This window comes from Notechis scutatus, chromosome Z (genome assembly GCF_049901735.1).
Source record: "Notechis scutatus isolate UNSWTSFEM ecotype Mainland chromosome Z, rNotScu1.2, whole genome shotgun sequence".
Taxonomy (NCBI): Eukaryota; Metazoa; Chordata; class Lepidosauria; order Squamata; family Elapidae; genus Notechis; species Notechis scutatus.
In genome coordinates this window covers 131,054,359-131,063,015 of record NC_142025.1, presented here as the reverse complement: position 1 = coordinate 131,063,015, position 8,657 = coordinate 131,054,359, and the positions used below count along the sequence as shown (strand labels likewise).

The window sequence follows — 8,657 nt, the reverse complement described above, 5'->3', positions numbered from 1 at the left end:
ACATACGCCAACTTCCCCTTTCATCAGTTCAGGAGTTATATACCAATATGCGATTAGAATGGAATTTTTTTTTCTCCCTTAGAATAATGATGATTTTATAATTACAATCTTAGATAATCATAAGGTATGCAGTCACATTTTCTCCTCCTTCTCTTCCTCCTCTGTCTCCATTGTTGGTTTGAGCCTTATGATGATTCTTTTGTAGATTATAAACTACAGGAGCTGATGAATAAAAGGAGAGCTACAGATTATATTTTTTAGGAATATAATAAATAGGTATATATTAAATGCATTAATTATAATTATCGGGAATATTTTTAGGAATACACATGTCATAAATTATCCCTAGATCTAATTGTTAGATTTGATTTACTGGGAATAGATTTATCAGGGATATAATCTAATACATTTTTGTTTTATCTATTTTTTATTAGATTTCTTAGATTGGATTTCTTAGGAATACACACACACACACACACACACACACACACACACAATTTGTGTGTGTGTGTGTTCAACTTAGTGTCAATGAGAAGGATAATTTTGCAGGAAATATGCTATGCTTGAGATAAATACAGTATCTTGCCATTTGTGGTGGAAAGTATATCTGATAAAAGACACGTTTCCAAATTCCTACAGAGATTTGAAACCAAGAATTTGCTTTCCTTCCTCTACATTTTATGTTTTATACTTTAAGTGTTTTCCACACATTTTCCTCTTCCTTACATGAAAACCTTGTAAATGTGTAAAAATATATTTGCTGCAAATGTGAGTAAATGATATGACAGATTTTGTAGCAACTGTTATATTTTATTAAATAATTAAACTAAGAATAATTTCTAGAAACATCAATCCAACAAAATAGTACAATATTTGATGTAGAGAAATTGCATGATAACTAAATCATGTTAGTATATGTTGTGCTTGAATATGACATTGAAACTTGGCTGCTGAATGCACCAAGGTATATTGATATGACAAAAGTAAAACATATAGAATTTATTGGACATTCTGAGAACAGTTCAAAATGTAGTAAATAATAACATGCCTCTGGTTGCTTAATGTATTTATTGATAAATGTTAATAGCTTGCTGATGTAACTCATGCAATCTATAAAGTTCTACATTATATAAGAGCAGAATATTTGTGGGACCAACTTTCTCCAATTGTCTCTGCCAGTTTCACCAGGAATAACATGGTCTAGGTACTGTTTATTGGTATCTAATAGTATCCTAGTAGTATGCCTTCTATATAACTGAAACTTTATGTAATTGCATCAACCTTTTCAAGTAGGATAGGTCACAAATCTGGTGGTGCAAGGATTCTCAGTACAATTATGTACAGTGAGATAAATACAATATCTTGCCCTTGTAAGCTTCCTGTAGGCATCCCTTTGCCCCATTGAGGAAATAATATGATGGAGTGAATAGTCCTTTGACTTTATCCATTAAATATCTTGTACTGCATTCTTATGACCAAAAGAACCATACAATTATCTCTGAAGTATCTAAGAATACAGTGGAACCTTGGGTCGTGACCATAATTCATTCCAGGACTACAGTCGCAACCCAATTTTGAGCATGACCATCTGTGCTTGCACAGATAAAAAATGGCACCGAAAGGGGAATCATCACAGTAGGAAAAATGGCTGCAGCTGTGTCTAGTCTCCACGTGAAGATGTGTTTGTGACTAGAAACAAAAATAGTTTCCATTTTTAGGTATAAATAAATTAGCCATTATCACCTTCATACTTTTTTATGCCTCACTTTGTGAAGCAGGTTGGCCAAGAAATCAGACCAGTTGAGATGGGTTAGCTTACTGTGGCTTCAAATAAAGGATTTGACACTGAAAATTTTGAGCTCAGTGTTTCTCAACCTCAGCAATTTTATGATGTGTGGCCTTCAACTCTCAGAATTCCCCATCCTCTAGGCTCGAACCAGCCAATCATTTTTTTCTCACCTCCGCAGACTCTGAGAAAGCATGTTCTTTGCCCATTGTACATTAGATTTTCATCTATTGTGGGCTTTATCTTTAACAATGGTTATCAATCTGCCTTTCACTGTACTTGTCATAGAGCAGTCATAATTGAAATATTTTAATGAGAGGATATGTAATATGAAGTAAATATGAAATGGAGGATAAAAGTGAACCTAAATATACAGTTTATACAGTGAGATAAATACAGTATCTTGCCTTTGTTTAGCTGACAAGATGCATTGCTTTAAGGCCTGAAAAAGAAATATTATAATCAAATATGTTTACTTCCAAATAACATGTCAATATTTTCAAGTAGGCCCGGCCACAAAACTGATGCTGCAGGGATTACAGGAATATTACTTTATTGTTATATGTTATATTTACAGACATTTGATAGCTACTCCAAAGGATCCCCTTTCTCCATTTTAAGGACAATGAGATCAAGTTGGAGCTATATTTTTTTGTTACATTTTTTTTTCTGCTCACAACTGAGCAACATTCTATCTCCCAAACTTTCTTCTTATAGCCAGTGCTAACTTCTTCAAATCAATGGATAGCAATAATTCTTAATTTTTCATTTTTAGGTGCTCCTTTGTGTTGAGTTCTGGTCTCAGTATGATTATGTAGCATTTAGGGAAAAAGATAGATCCCAATATTCCTATACTGGAAGCCAAGATGGAGAAGATCTCCACAGCTACCATGTATTTTCCTTTCATGCTGAGATAAGTTGGCACAAAAGTCACCCATACACTACAAAACACCAGCATGCTAAAAGCAATAAATTTGGCTTCATTAAAAGAGTCTGGCAGTTTTCGAGCAAAGAAAGCCACAATATAGCTGATGAGAGCAAGAAATCCCATATATCCTAAAATATAATAGAACATGTTGCCTGATCCTTCATTGCATTCAACTACAATCTCTTCCGGAAGAGAATCCAAGTCCAAATTTGGGAACGGAGGGCCAGTGCACAGCCACAATATGCAAATACTTGCTTGAATGCAGGAACAACAGAGAATCAGAGAATTTGAAAATCTTTTCCCACCCATTTTCTCATTTTTGATCCTGGCTTAGTAGCCATAAAAGCTAGAACCACTGTGAGGGTTTTGGCCAAAACTGAAGAGACAGCAACTGAGAAGATGATCCCAAAAGCAATTTGACTAAGAAGACAGGTCAGCATTTGGGGCTGACCAATGAATAGCAAGGAACAGAGGAAGCAGAGGAAGAGGGAGACAAGGAGAAGATAAGTGAGATTCCGGTTGTTAGCTTTGACAATGGGAGTCTTCCGATGTTTTATGAAAATTCCAAGTACCACCACTGTGGTCACAGAAAATGATAAAGCCAGAACAGCCAAAGTGATGCCCAAAGTTTCATTGTAAGACAAGAAATTTAGATCCTTTGGAATGCACAAATTTTTTTCCTTGTTTGGATACTGTTCTTCTGGACAGTCTAAGCAGTCATCCATATCTGTGAAAATATGTTTAGTATTTCAGAATTCATAGCAGTTTTCAAATTTTGCATACTTTTGCTTATTGAGAAATATTTACTAAATGAAAACATCCTATGTCATTAAACTTCAGTGGACAACTATGGATTTTGAAACTGAAACGTGCAACAATTCTCATCATTCATTGCTTCCAATCCTCCAACCCAGAAGTGCTGGCAGATGTAGTTCAGCAACATTAACAACTATTCACATCTCTGTTAAATAGATATTTGTTAAAACTTCCTATTGGAGAGCTCATCTAGAATGGGACTCTCACAAATAATGAGAGATGACCTCTAAGTGTGTGATATCTCTGTGTGAAATCTCTGTGGCTGTCTTTATGGATACATACTTTATTTATGCACACGCATAAATATAACAATTCAATATTTCCTACCTTTTTCATTTGAAAATTTTCTTGATGGACAAATATTACAATCATAGCAACAAAAAGGCTCACTTTCCTTCATTTTCTTTCTGGAGCCTGTTGGGCAATGATCATTGCACAGAGCAAGAGGTATTGTCTATCATTAAAGAGAATGAGAGAGAAAAAAAACATATTTTATTCCCTTGAATCCAATCATTTTCAGAAATCAGTACATGCATCACAAACTTCTGAGAAATATTCAGTAGTTTCCTGTGTTTGTGCAGATATGTACACATATAACAAATGGTTGAAAATAGCATGTATTGTTGATGAAACTTACCATTACTCTGAGTAGGCTTTTTTCATCACTAATATCTGAAAATAACTTATGTGATCAGTGTTTTGTGATACATTCTGCTTGTATTTGACTTCAGGCCTGTTCAATGTTGGTGGTGGGATTCAAATAATTTAACAACTGATTCTCTGCCCTAATGACTGGCTGGGTAGGCATGGCTGAATGGGCATGGCCAACTCAAACATATAAACACCAGATAAACACCAATGAGCATTGTGAGAATGTCCTTCCAACAAGGAAGCCCTTTTATGCATATTATCCATTCATAACTTGTATAATTAAATCAAGTTTTAAATTTCACTAACACTTTACAAACAAATTTACCGCAGAGCAAATGAGAGGGGAAAAAATGCAACATCTCTCCTTCCTGAAATATCACATTACCAGCAAAGGAGAAGGAAATTGCATCACATTAAGGAGGAAAATGATTTTGTGGTGCTGGCAATGAGATCTAAAAAGTCTTTGTATTCTCAAACTAAACTTAGAAGATGCTTATTTCTGCTCAGATCAACCTGCTTTTGGTACATCACTATAGAGAAAATCTAAACAATATTCTGTACATAATAAGTTTCTTAACAAATGCAAATACTTTCTTAATAAGTGTGGATAATACATTTCTTAATAACCTTTTAAGTACATCATTGGGAGTTGAAGTCCACCAATCTTAATATTGTCAAGATTGAGAAATAGTGTAATAGATAATAAATTCCTAAACAATACATGTGTAATCCACCTTACCTGAGGAATCTTGTAAATCCCTAAGATAATAGCTATGTGAACAGAGGTTTCTGAGTCAGTACCCCCAATGACAGCTGCTGGTATCTTCTTGCTGCACTTGTAGTTCAGAATAGTTGGCTTCTGATTAAAAAGTAGGTTTAGCGTGTTCTGGTAAGTTAGCTGGGCATCAAAGTGGCTATCATAGATATGAAATCCCAGCGTCCTATTGGGTAAGATCATGCTGTTTCCATTTATTTCATTCACCGCAAACACCAAGGCTAGGGTGTGCTGATATTTTTTCAGCATCATACTAAAGTAAACGACGCACCTTGGGTAAGCCCTGGTGTTCAGTGTTGTCATTTTCAATGCTACTCCTGCAATAGGTACCCTATATTTATTATTGGAGAAGATTGGAAAATGAGAAACCTGACACTTGGAATGAAATTACCTTTAACTAGAAGACTAGTTTGTTTGCTTGTAATGGAGCTGCTTTTCTCCAATATTTCAACCATCCTAATGTGTGCTTAGAAACAAATGTTGCTTCATTAACTTATGCAGTGAAACTATTCAATGATGGATAGTTTTTCTTCTACACCAGACCAAATTATATGTAACCCAACATGCTAAACCATCACTTGCTTCTCGCTCTCATAAGGTCAGAGAGATACAAAGATATTTCACTCCGATGATTTTTGAGTAGAACATCTCTGGATACAAATAGTGCTATGTATATAATACCAAGGATTTAAACAAAAAAAGATTGATCCAAAACTAAGGCAGGTTTTCCCACTTCACACAATCAAATCTAACATGTCTTACTGACTTATTTGATCCTATCAAATGTTAAAGAATGAACTCAGAGCATACCAGGATATGTGGCAAATATCGTAGAATCACAGAGCTAGAAGAGAAGTTTAGATCATAATATCCAACTACTTGCTGAGTGCTGGAGCTTTAAGTTTAAGCCAAATAGTTGGGTTAAAACCAACAGCAATAAGATAACAGTTGCTGGGACAAAAACTAACATGGCTGCCACATGAGTGTTTTGGGTCTGACCGCCATTTCAAAATCTCCTATTTTCTATTACGAGAAGGTGAGAATAAATGGATGAAGGAATAAAAATTATCTGATTTCTAGAACCTACGTCAAGTTGCTGAAAGCATATCAATGGCACTGCCACAAAATAGCCAAGTATTACAGAAATCAGTGAGGACACCTCTAGATACAAATAGTGCTATGTATATAATACGAAGGATTTAAGCAAAAAAAGATTGATCCAAAACTAAGGCAGGTTTTCCCACTTCACGCAATCAAATCTAACATGTCTTACTGACTGATTTGATCCTATCAAATGTTGTTTTTTAAACAAGTTTTATTGGTTTTTAAAGACAAACAAAAACAAACAAAACATAAAAACATCCAACTTTTAGATCGACTTCTGGTCTGCAGTGCTTCGGGGTAGGCAGGAATCCGTGACTGTACGCGGTTTCTGCCTGTGTTCGCTGCCCAAGTGCCCTGAGCCACCCAGCTTCAGGGTTAGCCACCTCCGTAGAAGGTGGCGAAGACAGGGGGGACCTGGCATTGCACCTCTCTTTTCTAGCCAGCAAAACCCCCTTTTCCGAAGGCAGCTGAGCGGCGGTCAGAAATGGCCGCTACATAGAAGCGCTCAGACGGAAAAAGAAAGTGCAGGAGGAGTTGTGAAGAAGTGAAAGTGCTCTTTGCTGACTGGGAAAAGTAACAGCGAAAGTATCCTGGATTTTAAAAGTTTCCAAAGATACATCGTTCCCAGAGCCTTACAAGCGGCGAATGGAAATTTAAAAGGGAAAGGTTTTTTTCCTTTTCACTCTCCTTCCTAACGTGTCAGCGAACAGAATCGTAAGAGAAATCAGAAAACCCGCATTGGAGGTAATTAAATGCTAAAGGGAGAAGGATTTCTGAATATTCAAAAAATATATATATTTTTTACTCTAAGTGGGAAGGGAGAGGAAAAAAAATTGGAGCAGAATTTGAAAGTAAGGAGGAGATTGCCTAGAACTTCAAAGAGTTATTAAATATTAACAAGACTTCTAAAAGATATGTTTTAACTGGAACTTTGTGACTAAACAGTAACCCCAGAAAGAGAAAGGGAAGAAAGAAGAAAGTATTAAAAGAAACAGCTTATTTGGATTGTTTGGTGATTTTGGAACTTTTGGGAACTACCTTTGATTAAAAGCACTTGGGTGGTTGTTTTGGAAAAACTTTTCCTATTTACAATGGCATTACTTCTGGATGATTTGAAAATTGAATATCAAAAATAAAAAAAAGAAGAACAAGAAGGGAAAGATTCTCTTGGCACCCTTTTTCAATTTTTAGAAATGGTGGTTTGTACTTATGAAAAACTGACTGTGCAACAGGATGATTGGGATAAAGAAGAAGCCATCTTTGATGAACAAGTGACTCTATTTGGGGAAGGAAACGAGAAAGAGGAAAAGAAAAAGGGGACTTTAAGACTTGAAAAAACAACCCAAAATGAGAAAAATAAGGTGAAAAGTGGATACAATGTTAGAAAACAACAGAAAGGGGGAAAGCAGAAGAAAAGGGAGGTGGAGAGACAAGGGGGTAAAAAGGGCAAGGAGAAGAATAAGCAAGGGAGAACGGAAGGGATGAGAAGCCTCAATGGTGGGGAGCAAGATGTAAAGAAACAAAATTCTTTTAGAGACAATGGGTAAATTTAATTGAAAAAGGGATTCTGTAAAGGTACACTAGATTGTATTCTTATATTTGCATTTAGAAATAATGTTAGAAAATTGGAAGCAACATGTAATCAAAAACGGGATAAATTTTAGTGAAAATTTTGTGAGGAAAAAGAAGGTAATGAAATAAATGAGAGAATTGAAGTAGGAGAAATGGGAACAGTTTAATGAAATAATTATTTAAAATATGTGATGGGGGGGGAATAATTATGGAAAGTATAAGTGTTCCCATAAAACTATGATATTTAATTGAAAAGTAACGTGTAAAGTGTTTAAGATATAAATGAATATTAATATTAATGATTAGATCTGTATTGGCATTAATAGCTGTTTTAATTACATCATATACATATAATTTTCCTTTTCCTTTTTTCTTTATTAAAAACATTGTGTAATTTTAGAGAATAAAATTGTGAATAAAATAAATGAAATGAAATAAATGAGAGAATTGAATTAGGAAGGAATGGGAACATTTTAATTACCTAATGTTTTATAAAATATAAGTGAAGTGGGGAGGAATTAACTATGGAAAGTTTATAAGTGTTCTCATAGAAGTATGATACTTATCTGAAAAGCAATGGGTAAAACATTAAGATTTAAATGAATATTAATATTAATGATAGAATTGAATTGGTATGGATTGTTGTTTTAATTATATTATATATTTATAATTTTTTCCTTTTTTTAAAATATAGTGTATAACTCTAGAATGTACCAAACAGAATCCCAATGGAAGTCATGTACTATATTAAGTGTTATAAATTTAGGGGAAAGAGTTAAAGGCGTCATACTCCAATCAGTGTACAGGAGAAACTTTGGTTTAAAGAGAAAAGATAAATGGATAGCTGGAAATAGAACAGACAAAGAATAATAAGTATTATGATTTGAACTGAGATGAGATAAATAAAATAAAATTGAGAAAGTTAAAAGAGGTGAGAAGTTATATAAAAAATTGAAAGTGGTAATAAGATATGGAATGGTATATAAAATGAATATGAATTTGAATTTGTGTCTGTATGAAGAGTT

General features: G+C 34.4%; 1 pseudogene; it reads right to left on the bottom strand.

The window, feature by feature from the left end:
* Window positions 1–2,543: 2,543 nt before the first annotated feature.
* LOC113429363 (vomeronasal type-2 receptor 26-like) lies at window positions 2,544–3,442 on the bottom strand (annotated as a pseudogene).
* Window positions 3,443–8,657: the final 5,215 nt, after the last annotated feature.